We start from the raw sequence: 23,969 nt of genomic DNA on the forward strand, positions 1-23,969 counted from the left end.
AGTTCAAGGAGTTATTGTTGTTGGAGGTTGAGCTAGAAGCGTTGTTTGGTCCAGACATCTGAAAAAGAAGAAAGAAAAGTTTTTGATTAGATATGAAATCCTTAATAAAACACCCAATTGAAATATTAAGGCTAGGACCCAACACAATAATTCACAATTTAGAAAAGGCATGTCGTAAACCAATTGTAAATTTTTTGAAGGTATGTAAATGACGATTTACCAATTACACCACGAAAAACGAAATTTAAATAAATTAGGTTTTATTAAATGAAATTCCTAGATCTTTGAGATTCATTGAACTCTTCAATGGCATGTTTAATCTCGATTATGCCCTTTAAGTTTGTGACTAAGATACCGAAGATCACAAACAAGGTATAAATAACCATGCAAATTAGTTTGGTACTCTCGATGTCATTTACCACCTAATCAATGTGTTGGTTAACCACACACGCCCCGTTGATCTATGATAATTTATGAGCTACCCATTTCCACCCTTTGTTAGTCCAAGTTAGTGTGCCGATTAACCACACATGTTCCACTAACGACTTGGCAAAGTGCAATGTGCAGTTTCATGGATTAGCATTAAATTCACATTTTTCTAAAGTAACTAAGATTGAGAATTTATAAAAGCATTTAGTTACTTATATTTATCATTATACTTATTAATGAAAGAATTAATGTCCTATCCTACCCGTTTGGATAACGACCCTCCACCAATCAAAGAAGCGGTGGGTGAGAGTGGACACTCATTCAACAGCCATTTTATAGGCAGTTTCCTTATATTCCCCTTATAGATCGGGTTCGTAAATGACACATGCTAACGGTAAGACTGACTCAACTTATATATATATATATATATATATATATATATATATATATATATATATATATATATATATATATATAAATTAATCTTTTAATATTATAATAGTATATGGGTTGTATTTTAAACTTTTAAAAATACTACGTTTTAGAATTTAATATTTCAAAATTAAACTTTTAATTAAATTTTAAATTCCAAAACTTAAAAGGGTGCAATTTGAAACTTTTTCAAAATTACTAGATCAAATTTTAAATAATTAGTTAATCACATAATTTCTCATTATCTTAAAATTTGACCAAATCCATCTATTTAGACAAGGAAATCAGATTACCATTCAACAAATTCAATTTAAGATAATAAAAACGAATTATGGTAATTATCCTAATCCAAAATAGAACAAAAATGCAAAAAATCAGCTAAAAGACGAGCCAAATCGTCGAGTCAGGGCATGGACTTGTCGAGTTCATCATAGAACTCGTCGAGTTTGCCAAACAAAAAACGATTTCTGTTTTGCATATGCTTTGGACAGATCACTATTGCATCAAATATAACAGAAAAACATCCTATGCTCCGATACCACTGATGGGTTTTGAGCATAACAACATTCCTATATGTTCATGCAACCCTAATTTCTTTGGATCTAAGGTTTTCTCTAGTTATACATGCAAATAGAAATTCCAAAGCAACAACCCTAATACTAGCATACAGTTTTCGATATTTATATGAAAACCAGGGTTAGAACATTATCTTGCTTGTTATCTCGTAATAACAAGTATTCCTTGGATGATCTTGACTCTTGAAAGCTCTAGTGCCTCAAGTGCTGCACCTCTATTGGAGTCACAAACACCAATAGCAAAGGATGAGTGAGAGAAAGGGTAGAACACTATGAAAATCGGCTAGGGTTTCTCTTGGAAGCTTAGGGCCAAAAATCACATGCCAAGGGGGTCTTTATATAGCTGAGGCTGCTAGGGTTTTCAGGTGGAAAGCCTATTTTGATTGCTTAGGCCTTAAGCACTCCATGGGCCACCTATCAAGAATCCTTGGACGAAATCCTATAGGGCCTCCTATAGATTTTCTCCACTCCCTTCTAAAGGAGTCCATCAGCCCAACTTTGCAACTATCGTTGATTTGGAAAACCAGTCCCCATACTTTCAATCAGTTCCTTTAATCTCAAAACTAATACCAAATTAATTTATGATTAAATACTAATTGAATAATATGATTTCTAATTAATATATTATTCTTATAATATATTAATAAATCACTTATTAACCACTTTCTCCAAAAGTCATCATGTTAAGTTGCTATGGTGAAGGTAGCCCAAAAGGACCATGCTACTATCAAATGAAGTACATGATGGAATATAAGTATAGCATCATTCCTATGGTGTACATCCAACCCTAATTGATTTGATCTAGGTTTTTCTAATTTGAACATACAACATTAAATACAAAAACAAAAACCCTAAAACAAGCATACCAAATCCGAAAATCACATATGATTAGGGTTTAGATCTTACCTCTCTTATTATGTAGTAATAACAAGATTAATCCTTTTTGATCTTGACTTCTGAAAGCCTAGTGCCCCAAGTGTTGCACCTCTAATGGGGTCACAAACACTCAATGCAACAAGATGACTTAGGAGAGAGGAGGAAATCGGCCAGGGTTTCCCAAAAACTCATAGGGGCAAAATTTCCTAGCTTTGAGGTCTATTTAGAGTTGAGGCTATTAGGGTTTTAAGGTGGAAACCCTAACTTCCTTGCTTAGGCCTTAAGCAATCCATGGAGCCCATCTAGAAAGCCCTTGGACGAAATCTTCTTGGACTCTCCATAGATTTCGTCCAATCTCTTTCTATTAGGAATCCATAGCCTAACTAGCAACTAACAGTTAATTGCAATATCAGTCCTCTTTATTTAATCAGTCTCTTTTGATCACCAAATTAATTCCAAATTAATTTCTGATCAATACTAATTAAATAATATGATTTCCAAATAATATATTAATCTTGTAATATATTAATAAAACCACTTTGTGTAAAGCCCTTTCTAAAAGTGCTTATTTATGAATTTCCGAGATCAAGAGTAAGGGCGTTTTGGTCTTTTGTGGGCAATGAGTTTCATTCGAGAAGATTTCTGTAACATCCCAAGTTTGTCATTTGTAGCCCATGGGAATGGAAGGGGTAAAGTCTTGAAAAGTCGAGGGACTAATTTGTAAAATTGGTATCAGGAGGTGTACGCCGCGCGTACATAAGGGTACGATGGGCGTACTCGTAAAAGATGAAAACCCTAATGTCCCAGTTTGAGAGCTATATAAGAATCTATAAGGTTCATTTCCTCTCATCACTCTCAGCCTCCATCCTTCAGAAACGTCCCAAACCCTAGATCTTGTGTGAGAGTGTGAGTTGGTGGGTATTTTGAGCTCTTGGAAGTGAAGGCATTGCACCAAGGAGTTGGAGAAGAAGATTGGCTTGTAGGTCTGAAGTTGGTTTGTGTCTTTGAAGCTCCAAAAAGTATAAATCTTGGAACTTTATGCTTGTATATCATAGATCTATCCATTCTAGCATTTTGGAACCATTTCTTGTCCCAAAAGTCCCAAGATGATGTATGTTGCGTTTTGGACGAAATGATCTGTCCTTTTAGACTCTTGATGGGGTGTTGAGTGATAAAAATGAGTTCTCAATGGCTTATGAGGTCCCATGCAAGTAGAAGAAAGGTCTTAAAGGATTAAGACCTTGGATTAAGAATTTGTTGGACGTCCAAAGTGATAAAGTTCGAGACTTTATGAGTCCTAGGCATAATTGGTCGATGGATCTGAGGTTTGGGCTTCAGAGCTTAAGCCATTAAGCACTTATGAGGATTTTTTTGGAACTCGCTTACGCCCCGCATAGGAAGCTGTACGCCCAGCGTACAGGGTCAACAGCCCGTTTTCCAGTCAACCTGAGACGGGGTATGCCCCGCGTAGCAGAGGAGTACGCCCAGCGTACACCCTCTGTTGGGTTTTTGTTTTTGGGCCTTAAGTGATTGGGTTGTTATTGGGCTACTGGGGCTTGGGCCGTGACTGAACATTATGGATGGAGTATTTGGATCTAGGCCCATTTGGTGATGTGGGCCCAATTTAGTAAATTGGGCCAATATTGGGCTTCGCATGAGGATTTGATTTTGAGACTTGGTCCAATAAGAGGATGATGGACTTAATGAGTGTTGAGGGCCCTTGGTCTAGAAAGTCATGTTTGGACTCTAACTTGGTGATTATCATGCGATAGTTGGGAGTCTCGGTGAGTCAGCGGTCGGAGATTTGCAGGGTTTCGGCCGTTGCAAGGTGAGTTATCCTCACTATATCGATCGGGTCTACGGCACCAAGGCCAAACCTTTATTGGATGGAAATTCGGGTATTGTTTGTTACGTTATTGTTTTGCTAGATCTGCATCCTGGTATTTAGGATGGGTTATGTTAGTGACCTGGTTAAGGTCGGTACCTGGGATATAGGGTATGTTATGCTAGTGACCGGTTAGGTCGGAGTCCAGGTTAGGATGTTGATATGATATGTGATTTGTTAGACTACTTGTCTGGTTAGAGATTTGTTATGTGATTGATTGTTTTATGTGCCCATGGTTGTTTGACGGGGGTTGGGTTGAGGCGGGTCCTGCTTTGTATTGTATTCCAGCATACCTAGGGTGGACCGGATATTCCGAAGGCCCAACGAGCGGTCCAAATAGGCTGAAGGCCCCAAGAGGGCGTACCAGACGTGCCAAGGCTCGGAGAGTGAACCAGGCTGACTGAAGGCCCGGTGTGGGCGGACCAGTCATACTGTAGACTCAGAGAGTGGACCAGGTGGATTGAAGGCCCGGTGCAGGCGGACCAATCACACTGTAGACTCGATGCACATGGCTTGACTCGGAGGGTGGACCAGGTGGACTGAAGGCCCGGTGCGGGCGAACCAGTCACACAGTAGACCCGATGTGCATGGCTATTCTATTTGTGATATGTTATGAGTATGTTTATGTGTGGTTGGTATTTTGGGGGTAACTCACTAAGCTTTTGGGCTTACAGTTGTAGTGTTATGTTTCAGGTACTTCAGGAGATCGTGGCAAGGCGAAGGCGTGATTGTACCGCTCCTCATGTTTTATAATTTATGTGATATGGTTCTGGGGATGCTCTGATGTTTAAACTATTTTGAAAACGAAATGTACGAACTTAATGGTTTTCAGATGAAAGAAAATGTTTTAAATTTGGTTGAAATTTTTGTTCGTTACATTTTGAGTACTAATTTATTATTCATATAATAAATTCTACTCTCTCTCCTCTTGTCATCCTATCAAGTTGCATGAGTGAACGCAACCCAAAAGGACCATGCTCATAATCGCGTCAAGTACATACCAAAATATTTATGGGCTTAGACACCTAATCCAACAGTCTCCCAGTTGGATAAGTCTAATAACTATTTTGCAAGTACGACTTCAGAACCTTATTACAAATCGTAGCTTTCAAAAGTTGTTATCGAACTCTGATCTTATCAGCAATGTGTCCTATAGATAAGGGATCATATATTCCTCTATTCTAGATATCGTATGAACTGAGACATGGATTATAATCACTCTCTTTATTCTTGTGTTGTTTCCCGATTTCCGATTTATGACAACTGAGAACTGACTACAATTGATTACACAAACTTAGTCCAGGCTTGGCCAAGCGCTTAGGGTATCATCACTAAATAATCGAGGGGCCAACAGATATCGCTTTTATCCCTCTTAGGGTAAAAGGAACAGATAAAATTTGACTAAAATACTCGCTTGTACTTACTCATCAAATCAAACACAACAATATGTTTTATAACACCAAGTTACTGGTGCGTTTACATATGTCAATGTGCAACCGACTTGCAAACTACAAATCACATGTCTCTGTTTCAAGAATATAAGATACTATCGTCTCACTAATCACTCGTGATAAAATCCATGAATTGATTCAAGTGATTGTGGGTTTAATCCAATACTCAAATCTTATTTCAGGAGCACTCATGAACACTGCAGCGGACTTTTTCTATGTCTAAAACACTTTAGACAATCTACAGTCAGATTCATGACAGTCTAACCTCATTACCTACTTCCAAAGTATGATTGACTGTGGATGTTTGAATAACCTAGTTATTCTGGAAGTCAAAACATGCGAAGTGAAACACAAGAATAATCGAATCCAATATGGTCTCAAAACTTTTTATTAAAAATAAAACACATTTTATTTAATCACCATATCGATTACACATTATTCATTGTATAATGTTTAATCAATGTAACCCTTGAATTGAAACAATAGTTATCCCATGCTCAAAGAATGCACACTATGTTTATCTATGGTCCTTACTCCTTACTTTGTGAAATATATCAATTGAACACATTTCCAATGATGCCCATTTCACAATTCCTAATCCTTATCACAAGTGTAAGAATACAAAATTATTTCCACTATTAGAATATGTTAGATTCTAACATTTCATGCAATGACCCTTTTGTAATGTCACATCACAAAAGTCACAAAGACTTTGCCAATGATATTACAAAGTACATATTCAACGTACATTCCTTTGAACATCCTTCTTGCATAAAAGTTTCTAATATACATAGATTCTTAATATCCAACTCCCATTATGGAAAAATTTCCATATTCACCATATGAAAACTCATTCTAGACAGAATCATATCTATTCATAATAATGTTGATATGTTCCATCCAATACTATACCTCCAACTACCCACAAGTGACGAATCATTGGCGAACCTTAAATTGTCATTGACAGTTGTTTAACTACTTTAGTCATATCCTGTTCTAGTCCTTTTCCCTCTTAATGATCTAGGCAGAACGGTCGAATATTATAGCATATGTAATCGATCCTATACCCAAAGCATATGGGATACGATTCATAACGTCTTACATAAGGACATGATACTTTACCAGTCTCTTGCTATAATATTTCCATATATAGAATTTCCTTATGTTGAATCTTTTCAACATAACATTCATATATGTCCTTTGACTAAATTTGATTAAAATTTCTCGATCTAAGCTTTTAGATTTGAAATGAAGTATAAATTTTTCTCCCTTAATTATAGCAAAACAATTTTTCAACCGCTGCAACTTTGCGAATTGAAACTTTTGTTTTTCTATAATTAATATTGCCAGCTTGCAACACTTAACATAAAAATCATGCTCCCACTAACATGATAATTATTTCCTTACTAGCATAACACTTTTGCTCCCACTAGCTTTGACATGTATACAGAAATCAGTTAGACTTCTAGAAATCAATACTTATTGACTTTCTTACCAAAGTTGATATTTCTGATACGTGATGCTTTGATAAGACTTTATCTAAGCTTCTCGAATTCATACACCTTTCCTTAGATAACTCATATGTGTGTCTAAACAATTCTAGAACTTACAACAATAAGTCTTAAATGTTTTAACTATTTGCCTTTTCTCATAATTCGAACTATGAAGAGGGATGTCGTAATCATAATCGAATTTGAGAATGCAATTTACACAATCACTATCTCCTTAAAATCTTCCTAGTGAAAGCGTTTCCTCACAATCATTTTCATAAAGCGGAGAGAAACCTTATCACTTAGATTTTATAGTGTATGTGTTCCTATCCATGTGAATTTGTCATAACCATAATCATAAGACAATGTTTGTGACAAATCCAAACTCATATGGACTGAACTTGTTCAATCTTAATTTCTTGTCATCTGGAATCACAAGGGCCTACCATGTCTTCCAAGTAGTCAAGCAGCTTACCCATACAGATCAATGAACTTTCAATAATTAAGGTGCTTTGCCTTATGCAATCAAATGAGAACTCAAAGAACTCACATGCATAGTCAACCCAACTGGAATGGCACAGAAACAAGAATATGTCAAAAAACCTTAATTTGTGTTCTAGTGTTTAACAATATGTTTACTCTTGATTACTTATTGAAACTTTTTAAGATCATTTAGACTCCCACTGACCTCTTGACATATAATATTCTCTTGTTAAGAAACATTCTTTGACAAACAAATATTCAAGAGTTAGTGCAGGTTGTTATCAAGATAAATACTTCACATAATTGGTCATGATTGGTCTTTGCCATATCCAAGACATCACATCTTACCAATTTCAAATGTGGAGGAGTAAGAAACTTTTCTACTCTACATTTTATGAGTGTTATAAACCTTCTTAAGATGTGTCACTCAAGGTACAATCTTGGAGTACGACTCCAAGACTCGATTTTGGAACGAAGTATGATTCACCTTTTGATTTAACCATTTCAACAATTTACGATTCCTCTTCTTTTCCATAATAGTGCACTAAGGTGTCCCTAGAGGATCAATTGTGACACGGTTTCAAAATCACTAATTTAATCATAAAACAAGATACTCAAGTACTCTCCCTTTTTTCAGATTGGATAAACTTTATCTTTTTGCCTAATTTGATTCTTCGTATTTGTTCTGCCATACATTGAAACTTTTCCAATGGTTCAGAATTATACTTAATCTTGTAAGCATAATCATATTTACTAAACTTTAGTAAATCATAACGAATAGTCTTATCATTCTTTGTGTTAGACTTGATCAGCGCACACCCAAGTGTACCCGATCCCATAGTAATTCACTTGACTCACATACTTTTGTGAACAAGGAATTAGTCTTAATTTCCTAAATACGAAGGTTGTCATTTATCATGCAATAGCAGTTGCATGATTCCAAGTTTCTATCCAATTGAAACTTGGGTGATGACAATCATTCCTTATTTGGAAATTTCCGACACTACCACAAATAACATAACTAAGAATCACATCCTTTTCAATATTGCTATCAATAGAAACATATAAACATCAATTTTAACAAATTTCATTGCAAGGATATATAAATAAGACAAAAAAAATTATTTTATTTATAAAAGTGTGGAAAAACTTGTCCTTACAATGCAATTTCAAATGAAAACTATGTTACTAAACATTTCTAAGCAATCTATCCTAACTCTTAAACAACGGCTCAAAAATCCGATCTTCGAACAATGCGATCGAAATCCATTTCTTCATGATCAAATTCAGCTCACTTTTCCTTTAAGTTTTTTTATTTCAATCCTAAAAAACATCAAAATGTAATCTTATCACATCATGTATTAAGAATCTACAAATAGGAACTTAATAGAGTTAGATAGTACATTTTACCTGACACAAAGTCATACATCTTGACTCTCCCATCTTCACGATCATTCAGGTAGATACGGCAGCTTCATATCCAATGCCCCTTCTCTTGGCAGTCGAAACAAATGGACTCTTTTGGAATAGCACATGGGACAATCTCAGATTCAGCCTTTCTATTTACCATCCGGTTAAACGGTTTGACCTTGGACGATTCCTTTCCATTGGGAAGAGAAGACTTTTCTAGACTTCCAATGTTGCCATTATGAATGTCCATGGAAGTTTGTGAGGTTGATCTACCAGTCAAATTTGTTTTACTAGTGCTCCAAATCATTGCTGATTCAGCAGCAATAAGCAAATAGGCAAGATCAATGAGGGTCACGTCGTGGTCCATCATATAGTAATCTTTAATGAACTCACTATATGAGTCAGGAAGTGATTGAAGAACTAATTCAACATCGAACTTCCTTGAGACATTGACACCCAGCATTCCCAACTTGTCAATATGCAACTTCATGTCCAAGACGTGAGCACATACGGACTTTCCATCTTCGTCTTTTGTAGTCAATAGGGTTTGAGTGACCTTAAAATTTTCAAGTCGACGAACACGTGGGTCAGGGAGAATAATTGGAGGAGGTGGAGGAAGTGAAACATGATTTCCATTTCCATGATCCAATCGTGGAACATCATCTTCATATGGAAAACTTTTTCCAAAGGATTCAGGAAGACCATAGTTGTTAGATTTTGACATCTACAAAATGGGAGAAATTCAAGTTATTTGATTCAATCCTTAATATAACACCCACATAAAATATTAAGGCTAGGACCCAACACAATATTCTACAACTTAGAAGAGGGATGCCGTAATCCAGTTGCAGAATATTTGAAGGTAGGTAATGACGATATACCAATTTCCACCATATAAAAACAAAAATGAAAATTAGGTTTAAATGAATTGAAACTCCTAGATCTTTTGAGATTCATTGAAATTTTCAATGGCATGTTTAATCTCGATTATGCCCTTCATGTTTGTGACTGGGATGTCGAGGATCACAAAAAGGTGTGAATAACCATGCAAATTAGCTTGGTACTCTTGAAGACGCATATCACCTAATCAATTTGTCGGTTAACCACACACACTCCATTGATCTATGATAATCTACAAGCTACCCATTGCCATCCTTCATTGGTCCCATATTAGAGTGTTGGTTAACCAGACACGCTCCACTAACGACCACCAAGGTGCAATGTGTAATTTCATGGATTTGCACCAAATCCATATTTTTCCTAAAGTAACCAAGATTTGGAAATTTCAAATTTATAAAAGTGTTTAGTTACTTTGTATTTCATTATACTTATAATGAAAGGGTGTGTCCTATCCTACCAGTTCGGCTAACGACCATCCACTAGTCAAGGGTGCGGTGGGTAAGAGTGGATACCTAATGGCGGTCATTTTATAGGTCGCTTCCTTAAACACCCCTTATAGACGCGCTTCGTGAATGAGGCCTACTAACGGTAAGACTAACAGTTACTTACACATATATAATATTAAACTTTTAATTCTATATAGTATAGGGTTGTATTTTATACTTTTAAAATATTAGGTGGTTTAATATATTAACAAATTATACTTTTAAGAGTAAATTACACGAATGGTCCCTATGGTTTAGGGTAATTTGCACGTTTGATCCCTAACTTATTTTCTTAACTCGGAAGGTCCCTACTGTTTGTTTTTGTTACGCCTTTGGTCCCTGTCTTACCTAAAAAGAGTATTTTGCCTTTGATTTTTAATTTATTTAAATAAACAGACCCCCAACCCCACCCTCTCACCTTGCCTTACTTATTCCACCATTTTTTTCTATTTAAATATTAGTCTTTTTAAGTAAGAAAGGGACCAAACGCATAACAAAAACAAACAGTATGGATCAAACACGTAACAAAAAAACTGTAGGGACCTTCCGAGTTAAAAATATAAGTTAGGGACCAAGTGCGCAAATTACCCCAAACCATAGGGACCATTCGTGTAATTTACTCTACTTTTAATTTGATTAACCTTTAAACCATATTATTATGGATTTATTAATTCTCTCTTTTAATTAAACTCTTAATTAATTTAATAAAATCTATAAGGGTGTAATTTGAACTATTCAAAATACTAGGGTTCTAGAATTTAATATTTAAAAATTAATACATTTTAATTAAAATTTAAATTCCAAAACTTGAAGACAAATTTTGAAACCTTTCAAAATATTAGGGCTTAACTATTTAAATTTCAAAAACTAAAACTTTTAAGTTCAAATTCAAACTATAAAACCTAAAGGGTGTAAATTGAAACTTTTCAAACTTACTTGGTCAAATATTTGAATCATAATAATCCTATATTATCCATATTTAACCAAATCCATTAATTTTGATAAGGATAACCATACCAATCATAAAAAATCGACTTTAGGCAAGAAAAACGAGTTTTTGGTAGTTATCTTCATCAAAATCTGGCCAGAAAATTGAAATTCCCAGCAACAGAACCCTGGACTCGCCGAGTCCACTGATGGACTCACCGATTCGGACCTGTCAGATAAAAAATTTCGACTTTTTGATCCTTTGGCAATTCACTTTTGCATCTATTCAACTAGAAAACTGAGCTAGGCTCTGAGACCACTGATGGAATATGAGCATAACATCATTCCTATGGTGTACATGCAACCCTAATTGCTTTGATCTAGGTTTCTCTAATTTGAACATACAACATTGAATACAAAAACATAAACCCTAAAACTAGCATACCAAATCCGAAAATCACATATTATTAGGGTTTAGATCTTACCTCTCTTGTTATGTAATAATAACAAGATTAATCCTTCTTGATCTTGACTTCTGAAAGCCTAGTGCCCCAAGTGTTGCACCTCTAATAGAGTCACAAATACTCAATGCAACAAGATGACTTAGGAGAGAAGAGGAAATCGGCTATAGTTTCCCAGAAACTCATAAGGGCGAAATCTCCTAGCTTAGAGGTCTATTTATAGTTGAGGCTATTAGGATTTTAAGGTGGAAACCCTAACTTCCTTGCTTAGGCCTTAAGCAATCCATGGAGCCCATCTAGAAAGCCCTTGGATGAAATCTTCTTGGACTCTCCATAGATTTTGTCTAATCCCTTTCTATTAGGAATCCATAACCCAACTAGCAACTAACAGTTAATTGCAATATCAGTCCCCTTTATTTAATCAGTCTCTTTTGATCACCAAATTAATTTCTGATCAATACTAATTAAATAATATGATTTCCAATAATATATTAATCTTGTAATATATTAATAAAAACATTTTGAGTACGAATTTATTATTCATATAATAAATTATACTCTTTCTCCTCTTGTCATCCTATCAAGTTGCATGAATGAAGGCAACCCAAAAGGACCATGCTCATAATCGGGTCAAGTACATATCAAAATAGTTATGGGCTTAAACACCTAATCCAACAGTACATACCAATTATAGTTATGGGCTTAGACACCTAATCTAGCATTTGGGTCTATCAAGACCACTTTGAATTAGATGTTCAATGTTCATTAAGTTGTCGTCACCGAGACTGTTGCTGCTACAGCCACTGAAGCCATCATAGTTGCAAGACTTCAGGGAGGAGGGTCAATGCAGTACTGGGAGTTCAACAATATGAATCTCCAGGAGTTTGATTAGTTCAAGGACCCGATTTTTTCTATGAGATGTATATTCGATGTTGAAGGATGTTTTTATACATTTTCATGTCAGGAGAATCAAAAGGTGAAGTTTGCATTGAACCTTCTTTGCCTGAGAGCGAAGGATTGGTGGAAGTTTGTCACTCAGGGTCTTTCTTTTGCGGAGTAGGTCGTTGTGACATGAGAAAAGTTCACTGATGTTTCGTGTTGACTATGTTCCACTAGTTAAAAAGGAAAGGTTAGCCCAGGATTATCTGTTTTTGGAGAAGATAACAAAATCGGTGACAAAGATCACCAATATGTTTACTAAGAGAGCCTTTTTCTGCCCCAATATGTTGTTTCAGAGCAGGTTCAGATTTCACGATACTTGAATATGCTCAAGATTGAGATTTGAGAGTTTGTGTCGACTCAAAAATATCATTCCCTTTCAGAGCTGCAGTCATTTCCCCGGAGGAGAGAGATTGAGATTGAGTTAAGGGTGAAGGAGAAGAGGCAGGCCCCAGTTCAGACTTAGCCAGTAGCCAAACAGTTCAATCCCATAGATTCTTAATCCAGAGGATAGAGAGGCAACGCTTATGGAAAGTTCAGGAATATACATGATGGAGTTTGACGTTAATCAACTGGATGCCTCAAATGTGGCAACGAGGGCCATTTCGCCAAAGATTGTCGACAACAACATCCCCTACAGAAGGACACCCGAGTTTGTTATCATTGTGACTAGGTTGTCCATATGAAGGCCAACTATCCATTACTTGTTTCTTGGCCCATGCAGGCACTAGCTCCTACCACTATTTGGATCGTGGATGGTCGTTAGGGGAGGGCTGAGGCCGCAAAGGTTAGGGATCGTGCATTCCATCTGAGTCTGAAGGAGGCCAGGGCGGAGCCTGATGTTGTTACTTGTATGTATTCATTTATAATTTGTTCAAGTTAAATAATTGTATGCTTATATTTATGTTCCAGATAGGTACCTTCTTAGTGAATTGATTGCCTGCTCTTGTGCTTTTCGACTTAGGCGTGAGTTGATCCTTTGTGTCTCAATATTTCAATAGGTATTTTGATATAACCCTTGGAGAGTTGGAGTGTCTATTGTGATATTCCATTGCTAATGAGTACAAGGTATCTGCTTCGATCATTTTTCGTGGTTGTATATTGGAGGTATTCGGGGTGCCCTACCCGATTGACCTGATTCCCATCCCTATGGGGGATGTCTTTGTGATCGTGAGGGTGGACTGAATGAGTAGATTTGGAGCCATGATTGATTACAAGAGGCATCTTGTGGTGGTTCTAACCTCAAGTGGGGGATAACTAACCCTTTAAGGAGAGGGTGCCAGGGTTAGTTTAACTTTTTGTTTGGCTGCCAAGGCTAGGCAGTATCTCCAGCATGGATGTTCAAGTTATCTCGCAAATATGGTTGATACTCGAGTTGAGGGGAAGACGTCGGTTTTAGATGTGTCAGTGGTTATGGGGTTTCCATATGTCTTTGCATACGAATTACCTGGTGTGCCTCCCGTGAGGCAGGTGGAGCTTAGTATCGATTTGATCCCCAGTGAGACCCTAATTGCTAAGGTGTCGTATTGCCTCGCACCACCAAATACACATGAGTTGTCCTCTCAACTCTAGGAGTTGTTGGACAGAAGTTTATCCGGCAGATCAGTTCACCCTGGGGAGCACCGATTTTATTAGTGAAGAAGAATGATGGTTCATATCAAATGTACATATACTACCGAGGGTTGAATAAGTTGACAGTGAAGAACCATTATCCACTTCCAAGGATTTATTATCATTTCTATAAGCTGTAGGGTGCATCTTGGTTTTCCTATATCGATTTGAGGTCGGGATACCACCATATGAAAGTCAGAGAGGAGGGTGTGGAGAAGACAACATTACTAACTCGATAAGGTGATTATGAGTTTGTGGTGATGTTATTTGGGCTCACCAATACACCACGACATTTATGGATTTGAGGGATCGACCATGCAGGCCGATGCTAGATCAAACGGTCATTGTTTTTATTGATGATATTCTGGTCCACTCCAAGACCATGGAACAACATGGGAAGCACATACGAGAGTTTTTGGGAGTGTTGAGGAAGGATAGGTTATATTCCAAGTTCTACAATGTGAGTTATGGTTGCACAAGGTCCAGTTCTTTGTGAACCTCGTCAATTATATAGAGATTTTGGTCGATCCATCCAAGACAGCTAAAGCCTCATGAGGTTAGGTATCGGATGCATGAATTAGAGTTGGGGGCAGTGGTTTTGACCTCAAGATTTGGAGACACCATCCTAAGGGGTCCGTTGTACCATCTACAAAGATCACAAGAGCCTAAGATATCATATGGATTAGCCAAACCTGAATACATGGCAGCGTAGATGGCTTAACGTGGTCAAGGATTACGATTGCGAGATTCTTTATCATCTAGGGAAGGTCAATGTGGCCATCGATGCTTTTAGTCGCAAGAATGTTAGTTCCCCTATTCTAGGATTTTTTTTTTAGGATGACCATCATTTCACCGCTTCTAGATTTGATCATGGAGGCTCAGGCCGAGGTAATAAAGAGAGAGAACTGGCAGAAAGAGAGGATCAGAGGCCAGATTGATAGATTCATCATCGATATTCGGGGAATATTGACTCAATATGGGGGAATTTGGGTTCCAGTTTTCACTGGAATCCATAAGACGTTGCTTAAGGAGGCGCATAAGTCCAGTTTCTCGATCCACCCTAGAGCCACGAAGATGTATCAAGAATTGAGACTTAGTTATTGGTGGCCTTTCATGAAGAGAGAGATAGCTTGGAATGTGGAGAGATTTTTGACATGTTGGATAGTCAAGGTCGAGCACTAGAGACCGCATGACAAGTTGCAACCTTTGGAGATTCCAATATATAAATTAGGAGCAGATTACCATGTATTTCGTCATAAATTTGTCGAGGACGGTTAAGGAATTTGATGCCATTTAGGTGATTTTTGACCTCCTGACCAAGAGTGACCATTTTCTTGCTATTCAGGAGAGTTCTTTTTGGCAGAGAAATTGGCCAGTGTTTATGTGCGCGAAATCATTGGTCGACACGGTGTTTTAGTTTCCATTGTATCTGATTGATACTTTCGATCCACTTCTTTGTTTTAGCAAAGGTTTCATTAGTAATTGGGTACTAGATTGCACTTTCGCAGTACTTATCACCCATAGACAAATGAGCAGAGTGAGTGGACTATCCAGACGCTCGAGGATATGTTGAGGGCTTAAGTTATTGGTTTTGGTGGGAGCTGGGACTCCTACCTCCCTTTGGCTGAGATTTCATACAAAAACAGTAATCCTTATAGTATTGGTGCACCTCCCTGTGAGCTTCTATGTAAGAGAAAGTGTTGAACTCCAGTTTGTTAGGGATAGGTTGGCCATAGATTCATGGGGAGTACTATGGTGGTACTCTAAATGATATAGCTTATCCAATAAATCAGGTAGAGGTTGCAAATAGTACAAAGCCAATAGAAGTGTTATGCTGATAAGCGACGGTCCGAGTTGGAGTTTCAGGTTCGGGATATGGTTCTACTAAAGGTATCACCTTGGAAGGGTGTTATATGTTTTAGGAAGTGGGGCAAGTTAAGTCCCCAATTTATCGGAAATTTTCAAGTAGCAACTAGGGTGGGCAAGGTAGCCTACCGGTTGGATTTGGCTGAGGAGCTTAGCCAAATTCAAAGCACCTTTCATGTTTCTCAGCATCGAAGTGCTTGGTTGATGATACAGAGGTGGTTTTGTTACACGATATTTAGGTTAAGGGACGTCTAAATTATGTGGAGAGGTCGATGACGATTTTGGATACGAAGACGAATAGTGGCAGCATCGGAAGGGTTCCGAGTAGACTTAGGTGCCCGAGACGGAGATGCACGAGCACTACCCATATCTATATATAGTTAAGGATTTTGAAGATGAAATATAGTTCAAGTAGGGGAGAATTGTAAAAACCAATTTCCAGGTAAGAATCACTTTTGATTTGTCAATTTATGTCTTTAATAATAAATTTTGTTAGCCACGACGTGGCGGTGCCCAAAAAATGTGCATCTCATTTGATGTCATGATGTGAAAACATATTGGTCACGACATGACAACCCCAACATGCAAAACCTTAATGCTAGGGTTTATGCCCTTATTTAAGAGAAGTAAGGGATAGGGTTTGCACACCCTCATCCTCCATCAGCTCCCTTACACCCTCAACATAAACCCTAGCCTCCATGTTGTCATTTAAGAGCTTTTAGTGGTGTTTTTGGTGTGTTGAAGAAGAAGAAGGAGTTATTGGAGTATAGATTTAGCAAGATAACCTCAAAACCTCATCCTTACTTATATTATGGACTTTTGTAAGTCATTAATTTCCAAGATTAATGTTTAGTGCTTCTTGATCTAGGTTTCTTTTCCCTTTTCTGCATGATTGTGAGAGTTTAAATGGTTAGTTTCCATAAAGTTGGCAACTTTATGGATCCTTGTGGTGCCTTTGGAGTTATATGTTCTAGATCCAGATTTATATGGTGTATTTGGTCTCATGTATAATTTTGAGTTCATTTTTCCATGTTTTTGACTTAGAATGGAAGAGACATGCATTAGACATGAATTTCCATAAACCATCGATTTTTATGGTGCATTGGGAATAGGAAAGCCTTTGGAAACTATAGATCAGTGGCTATAGTGATTAAGATCTTAATGCATTAAGAAGCCAAAGCAGTTCTCACGGTGTGAAAGATTGGCCATCACGATGTAAGAAAAGGGAGTCTTCAAAACTGTTTTGTTTCGAGGCTACCACAACATGACAAAAGCTTGGTCACGATGTGGCGGCCAGCTATTAGACTTTTGACTGTTGACTGTTGACTTTGACCGTTGACTTATTGACCAAGTTTTACTTTAGGTCAATTTGAGGGTTTTGGGTTGTAGTTTAAGGATTGGTCCCTGATTGTTGTTTAGGTGACATGTAGTACCCATTTTTGGATTTGTTAGAGCTGTGTTGTTATCTGCTAGACTATGAGGTGAGTTTTCTCACTATAATTTGTATTGCAGTATGTATCCTTCTGTGTATGTTGGTTATTGTTTATTCTTTTGCATATGTTAACATATTATGCTTGGCTAGGTTGAGGTGGTCATGCTTTGTGTTGTAGGCCAGGATACCCGGGGGGGTCCAGTATACTGTAGGCCTTGAGAGGCGATCCAGTCAAACTATAGGCTTAGGAGCGGTCCAACTACTATAGGACTTGCGAGGCAGGCCAATAGATTGTAGGCTTGGTAGAGTAGTCCAGCCATCATGTAGGCCTTACGAAGCGGTCCAGGCAGATTGTAGGCTCATGCATTCATGTGTTGTATGTGTATTGTTCTGTGGGGTATTTTGGGGGAACACTCTAAGCTTTGGCTCATAGTTATGGATTTAAATGTTTTCAAGTACTTCAGATGATCAGAGCAAGGCGAAGGCATGATTCTACACATCCTCCTGTTGATTTATGTTTTGAGAGATGATTTTGATACTCTGATTTCAATGGTTTTGTCTTGGAAATAATTCTTTATTATTCTATGGGTTTTATGAAAATGTCTTTTAAAAAATGAAAAAAATTATCGTGATTTTTGGGACGTTACAATTACACCACCTGTTTCACATATTTCTTTTATATATAACTTCTCTTTTAATATTTCCACCACTTTTTCATATTTATGTATACTACTACTACCTCAAGGTGTTCCTATCTACGTAGTTTATTAAGGTTGGCAGAACAATGCTACATTGAGTTCCTATAATTTAGCTTTCAACTTGATATTTTCCCCGCATGAAACTTCATTAGACGTTGTAAAATATTTTATAAATTTATGCATGTTGTGATTCAACCCTCAAGGTTGTAGCTAGCAACTATATGTAGGGGCATCAGCCCCGTATAGATCTATACATATCTTTCCCGATCACTTAAGATTTAACGATTATAGGTCGAGGTTAGCTGAAAACTACTCACCTAAAGGATGAATATTATCTTTCTCATTTGGCATCTGTTTTGTTTAGCTTTATTGTATACTTCTTGTTTTTTGATCTTGTTATCATCATTCTAAATTCCTTTATTTTGATTTCTTTCCATAATTGTACTGATATATACACTTTACCTATATATATATATATATATATATATATATATATATATATATATATAATAGTTTAGTTATCTTGATAGGATATTTGGGTAAAGTAACGACTAGGTACAATGTTATCCTTTAAATTTAACCAAAATAATGACTAGGTACCATGTTACTCTAGAAAATTGGCTAGAGTAACAACTAGGTATAATATTATCATAAGATTTGGGCAGAGTATATACTAGACATAATATTATCCTAAGGTTTTGTGCAACATAACTACTAGACATATTGTTCCTAAATATTGGCAGGGTAATTACCAGACATAATATCATTATAAAGTTGCATGCATTTTATAAATTACTAATATAATGTAAATATTAATATCTTACAAAATCAATAATATATTAATCTAACATGTATCCCCCTCCCGTAAAACTTTTGAAAATCGTAAAAGTGGGGTCGTGAACTCACCCTTTTCGTGCGCTTTAACTAACCTGGGACTTGGCATTAGGAGGCTCAATCCAATCGGGAGGATGAACAATCTCCAGGTTGATTATAAGAGAGGAGAGAATATTTTGGGGTGTGAATATGAAGATATAGGGACTTATTTATAGTGGTTGTTTGAGGGCACATGCGACCCACCTTCATGTGTGCGCCGCACACACGCGCGTTGACTCCACCTAGAACTCGACGCATGTCACTCCCCCATTCGTTCACGTCTCCCATATCTTAGCGAATCCGATAGTCAAAACCAGCTCCCACACGTGGCAGGCATGACACTCGCACGAGATAATGTTTGTATATTATTTGCATCTCCTTTATATGAACTCCGTTTTCGACATTCTCTATATATACGTGTAGCTATCATTGAGTACTACAACTTTCCTTTAGGTCGCATCAAATGATTCAAACTTTATTTTTAATCCATATTTTTATACGCCTAAATGATTTTACAAAAATCTTATCTTTATCGTAGGGACTCTGTTTTTGGATTTCTTTGTCTCATCAGTCTTATAACGAGGAGTACTTCGATTCTCTTTTATATAATTTTGGCTAAAACTCAACCGATTTTCTTTTGAATTTTTATGACACACATCCCTCGTGCACGGTTGATTTTTAAGGTTTAGAAAAATCATAACTTCTCCATATGAAGTTGGATCTTCACTAAAATTATATTCTTGGGATCATTTCGATGTGTACTTTCGGGATGTATTGCTTTTCATTCAAAATAACAAAACTTTTTGTGCACTTATGTTTAAGCTTTTGCATGGTTTTAACTGGTTTTCTTTTGTATTGGAAACCAAACTTTTGTATTTTCAATGTAGATTGATAAACATCACCTTTTAGGACTTTTATACTTAGTATTTTGTACCACCCATTTCCCAAAAAGGATTTGTGGATGGTATAAAGGAGTCAAGGGCATGGTCTTTGAGGAAAACCATATGGCATGACATCACATGAATGGTGTCACGACATGACATCCAAAATGAAGAACACGTATCTGGGATGGATGTCATGACGTGATGAAAGGAAAGTCACAACGTGACAACAACTACAGCCCAAGCCCATGATTTTTAGGGTTTTCTCCATACTTAAGCACCTTAACTTCATGTTAGGGCATCCTTCTCATCCTCAAAACTCTCCATTTTAAAAACCATAAACCCTTTTGAGTGTTACTGGTATTCTTGGCCATTTGAAGACTCATTTCTCATACTTTGGTATGGTGCTTAAGTAGCAAGTTTCTTGCAAAGTGATTTGGTGAAGTGCTCAAGTGTATATCTAGCAAAGGGACTTCATTTCTGGACAATTGTAAGTAAAGGGCTTTCATCTTGATCTTTAGTTTGCAAGATCTTTTACTTTGATCATATATGTCCCTTTTAGTCCTTGTGAGCTTGTGCTTTGGAGTTGAGTGAACTCCAACACCTATTGAGCTTATTTTGTCATCTCATAATCTTATGGGATTGGGAAAGTTTGCCTCTTGATCTTGTTCTTGAAATTATGCATCTTTTGGAATGTTTTTATGCTATTATGGACTTAGGATTATAGATCTAGCTTTAGGATGGAGTCTTAATGGATAAAGTTGGAAAATTTATCCATTAAGTTACTAAAAAGAACTACATTTCAAGTTATAGGCCCTGATCTGAAGGAATTACGACCTTAATGGAGAGTTTGGCGTTCTGCCAAAAGCTACATTGTGGCCTAGGGTTTGCCATGATGTGGCAGTGCTCAGAATCGTGACTGTTTTGTCCTTGCTCTCTCACAATATGGCACATGGATTGTCACCACGTGGCGTTGAACTTGACTTTTTTTATCGTTGACTTTTGACCAGTTTGACTTTGGGGTCAGACTTGGAGGATTTGGTTTTTTGATTATGGATTTATCTCTTTTGGTATTAGTCAGCTCGTCATATTTAGCAGTGCAAGGTGCGAGAGTGTTGTTGTGCTTCTATGGTTCTTCAGCTCAAGCGAGTTTCTCATTATGCCACGTATCCCAATGTATATCCTTTATATAGTAGGATAGAGGTATTTTTAGAGTGCATGTATGTTAGTGGCTAGGATAACTCCTATGTTAAGTATATGTAGTTTAGGACACTTGGGGTCTTGGTATGCTAGACTGGCAGGGTCTTACCTGTTGATCATATGATACTATTAGGAATTATAGTTGGTTAAGGTAACTGGGGTAGGCCATTTATAAAGATTGTGTATGATTGGACAACAATGGACTTAGTTGAAAAATGGTTAATGGTAGGGTAACTAAGGAATGCTAGTTGCTTAAGGCATGTATATGTTAGTATCTGTTATATATGGTTAATGATAAGGATATCTTGAGTTTTATGTAGTTTAAATTGGATAGTGTGAGAACTCTTGGTCTAATGCCTGATTGTGATGTTCTTGTCTGATTGTTCGCTCTTGGGTGGGTCATCTATTTGACTGGCTATCTGATCCCTGAATGCATATAACTTCATGTATGTCATGCAAGACCAGGATGTGGCTCTTGACAATTATATGAGAGACCAGGATGTGGCCCTTGACAATTATATGAAAAACAAAGATTTGTCCCTTGGTAGTTGTATGGAAGACCAAGATGTGGCCCCTAGTAATTAGATGAAAAACCACGATCTGGCCCCTGACAGTCATATGTAATTCTTGGATTTCGCCCTTGGTATTGCAAGGAAAGACCATGATTTGGCCAATGGCAAGATGTAACAATATGATCTAGTCCATATCATTCACCTAGGGTTGGAGCAGACCCATTAGTTTATGTATGTTTGTTGCGTATGTTTATGTGGATAGGATATTGGTTGTTTGGCACTAGAGTCGAACATTTGTGTGGATGCATATGTATTATGGAATATGTGATATATTGGGGAACTCATTAAGCTTTATGCTTATAGTTGTGGATTAAACAATTTTTAGGTCGTGCGTGAGAAGAGCTTAGTGGGATTGTACACACGCATCGAAGATGTTTGTTTCTACGATTTTGTAAATTTAACTATGATAATGTACGATTTCAAAAAATCGAATGTTACTTAATGATTTATTAGATAAAGATTTTAATCTGTTAACTTATTTTGAAAATGAAAAATCTCTTTGTAATTTTCGGGACGTTACAAGTTCGATACATTTCGTGATTAGTGTTTGGTGTTCATTTTTGCAGTTGTCACATATATGGGGTTGCCTATTGGTGCTATGATTGCGAGGGTGGATATTTGGAAATAGGTGATTCAAATATTTCAAAAGCGGATGACTTCATGGAAGGTTAATAAGATTTCCATTCGAGGACGACTAATATTAATTAAAGTTGTCATTGGTTTGTTGGGAATTTACTATGTATATATGTGTGTGTGTGTGTGTGTATATATATATATATATATGTGTGTGTGTGTGTGTGTGTGTGTATATATATATATATATGTCTTCGACGTTCTAGATAAGGTTTGTCTTGAGTTGGAATCCTTGTGGTCTCGGTTCTTTTGGTTTCATGAGGAGGTAAAAATATTAGTAGTATAAGGTGATATATTCAAAGAAATGGAGGTTTGGGAATAGGTTGCTTGTACGCCTTTAATCGGGATTTGTTACTAAAATGGAAGTCACAATTTCTAAACAATAAAAAATGATAATTGGGTTAAAGGTAACAATATTATTCATGAGGTGTCGGGGTGGCTCGCTACAGACCATGAAAAAACAAAGGTGAGTAGGGGTTGGACAACCACTGTGTCATCGGTTCAAGATATGCATGAAAAAGAGTTCCATTCCCAACCACGCCTTTAGGAAGTTGGTGGGAAACTGAACTAACACTTAGTTTTGGGAGGAAATATGGGTTGGTAAAAGATCAATTTCACATACTTTATGCCTTGGAAGTGCTTAAAGAATGTTGAATTTCTACGCAACATCCCAAAAATCCGATCCGAAATTTCATTTTTAATTTAATAAAACAGTATTCCAACACATTATCCATATAAACCAAATGAAAATAAGTGCATCAAACATCATATCAATCAGAGTAATATCTCAAAAGCGGAAACCACGTGGTGTGTGCGATGCAGTCATCCCGAGTTCTTCCCCTTGGAACCGAAAGTACCTGAAATATAAACTGAAAACTGTAAGCACAAAGCTTAGTGAGTTCTCCAAGATATCGCATACCAAACATAAAACACATGATGGGTCCCGCCTAAAGAGTATAACAGGTCCCGCCCTAACTTGCAAAACGGGCCCCGCCCAATAAGTATAATGGGAACCTCCTTAACTCGTATAACGGGCCCCGCCCACATATAATTCATACTACATAACAAGTAATAACATACACGATAATCATCAGGCCCCGCCTAGTAAGCATACAAGCACATATACATACTAGTGTCACACAGACAATGAGTATTCTAACATATCAGATCATGGGTCGGCATTGGTGCCTTTGACCTGCTATACATGGTGAGGAAACTCACCTCTAAATCTGATCGATAGCTGAATAGGTCCCGTCTCTGAATATCAGCTCTACCCAACACCTAAACAGTAACCAATCCTTAGATACAACTCAAAACACCTCAGACCCCCCCCCCCCAGGTCAAACTTGGTCAAAGACAGAAGTCAAGGTCAAGGTTAACAGTCCATGTTGACCCAACACGCTGTGTTTTTCCATCATCCAAATAGTCGGGGAAAACTCCAGCCAACACACTGTGTTGAC

Source organism: Lactuca sativa, chromosome 6 (assembly GCF_002870075.4).
Source record: "Lactuca sativa cultivar Salinas chromosome 6, Lsat_Salinas_v11, whole genome shotgun sequence".
NCBI lineage: Eukaryota > Viridiplantae > Streptophyta > Magnoliopsida > Asterales > Asteraceae > Lactuca > Lactuca sativa.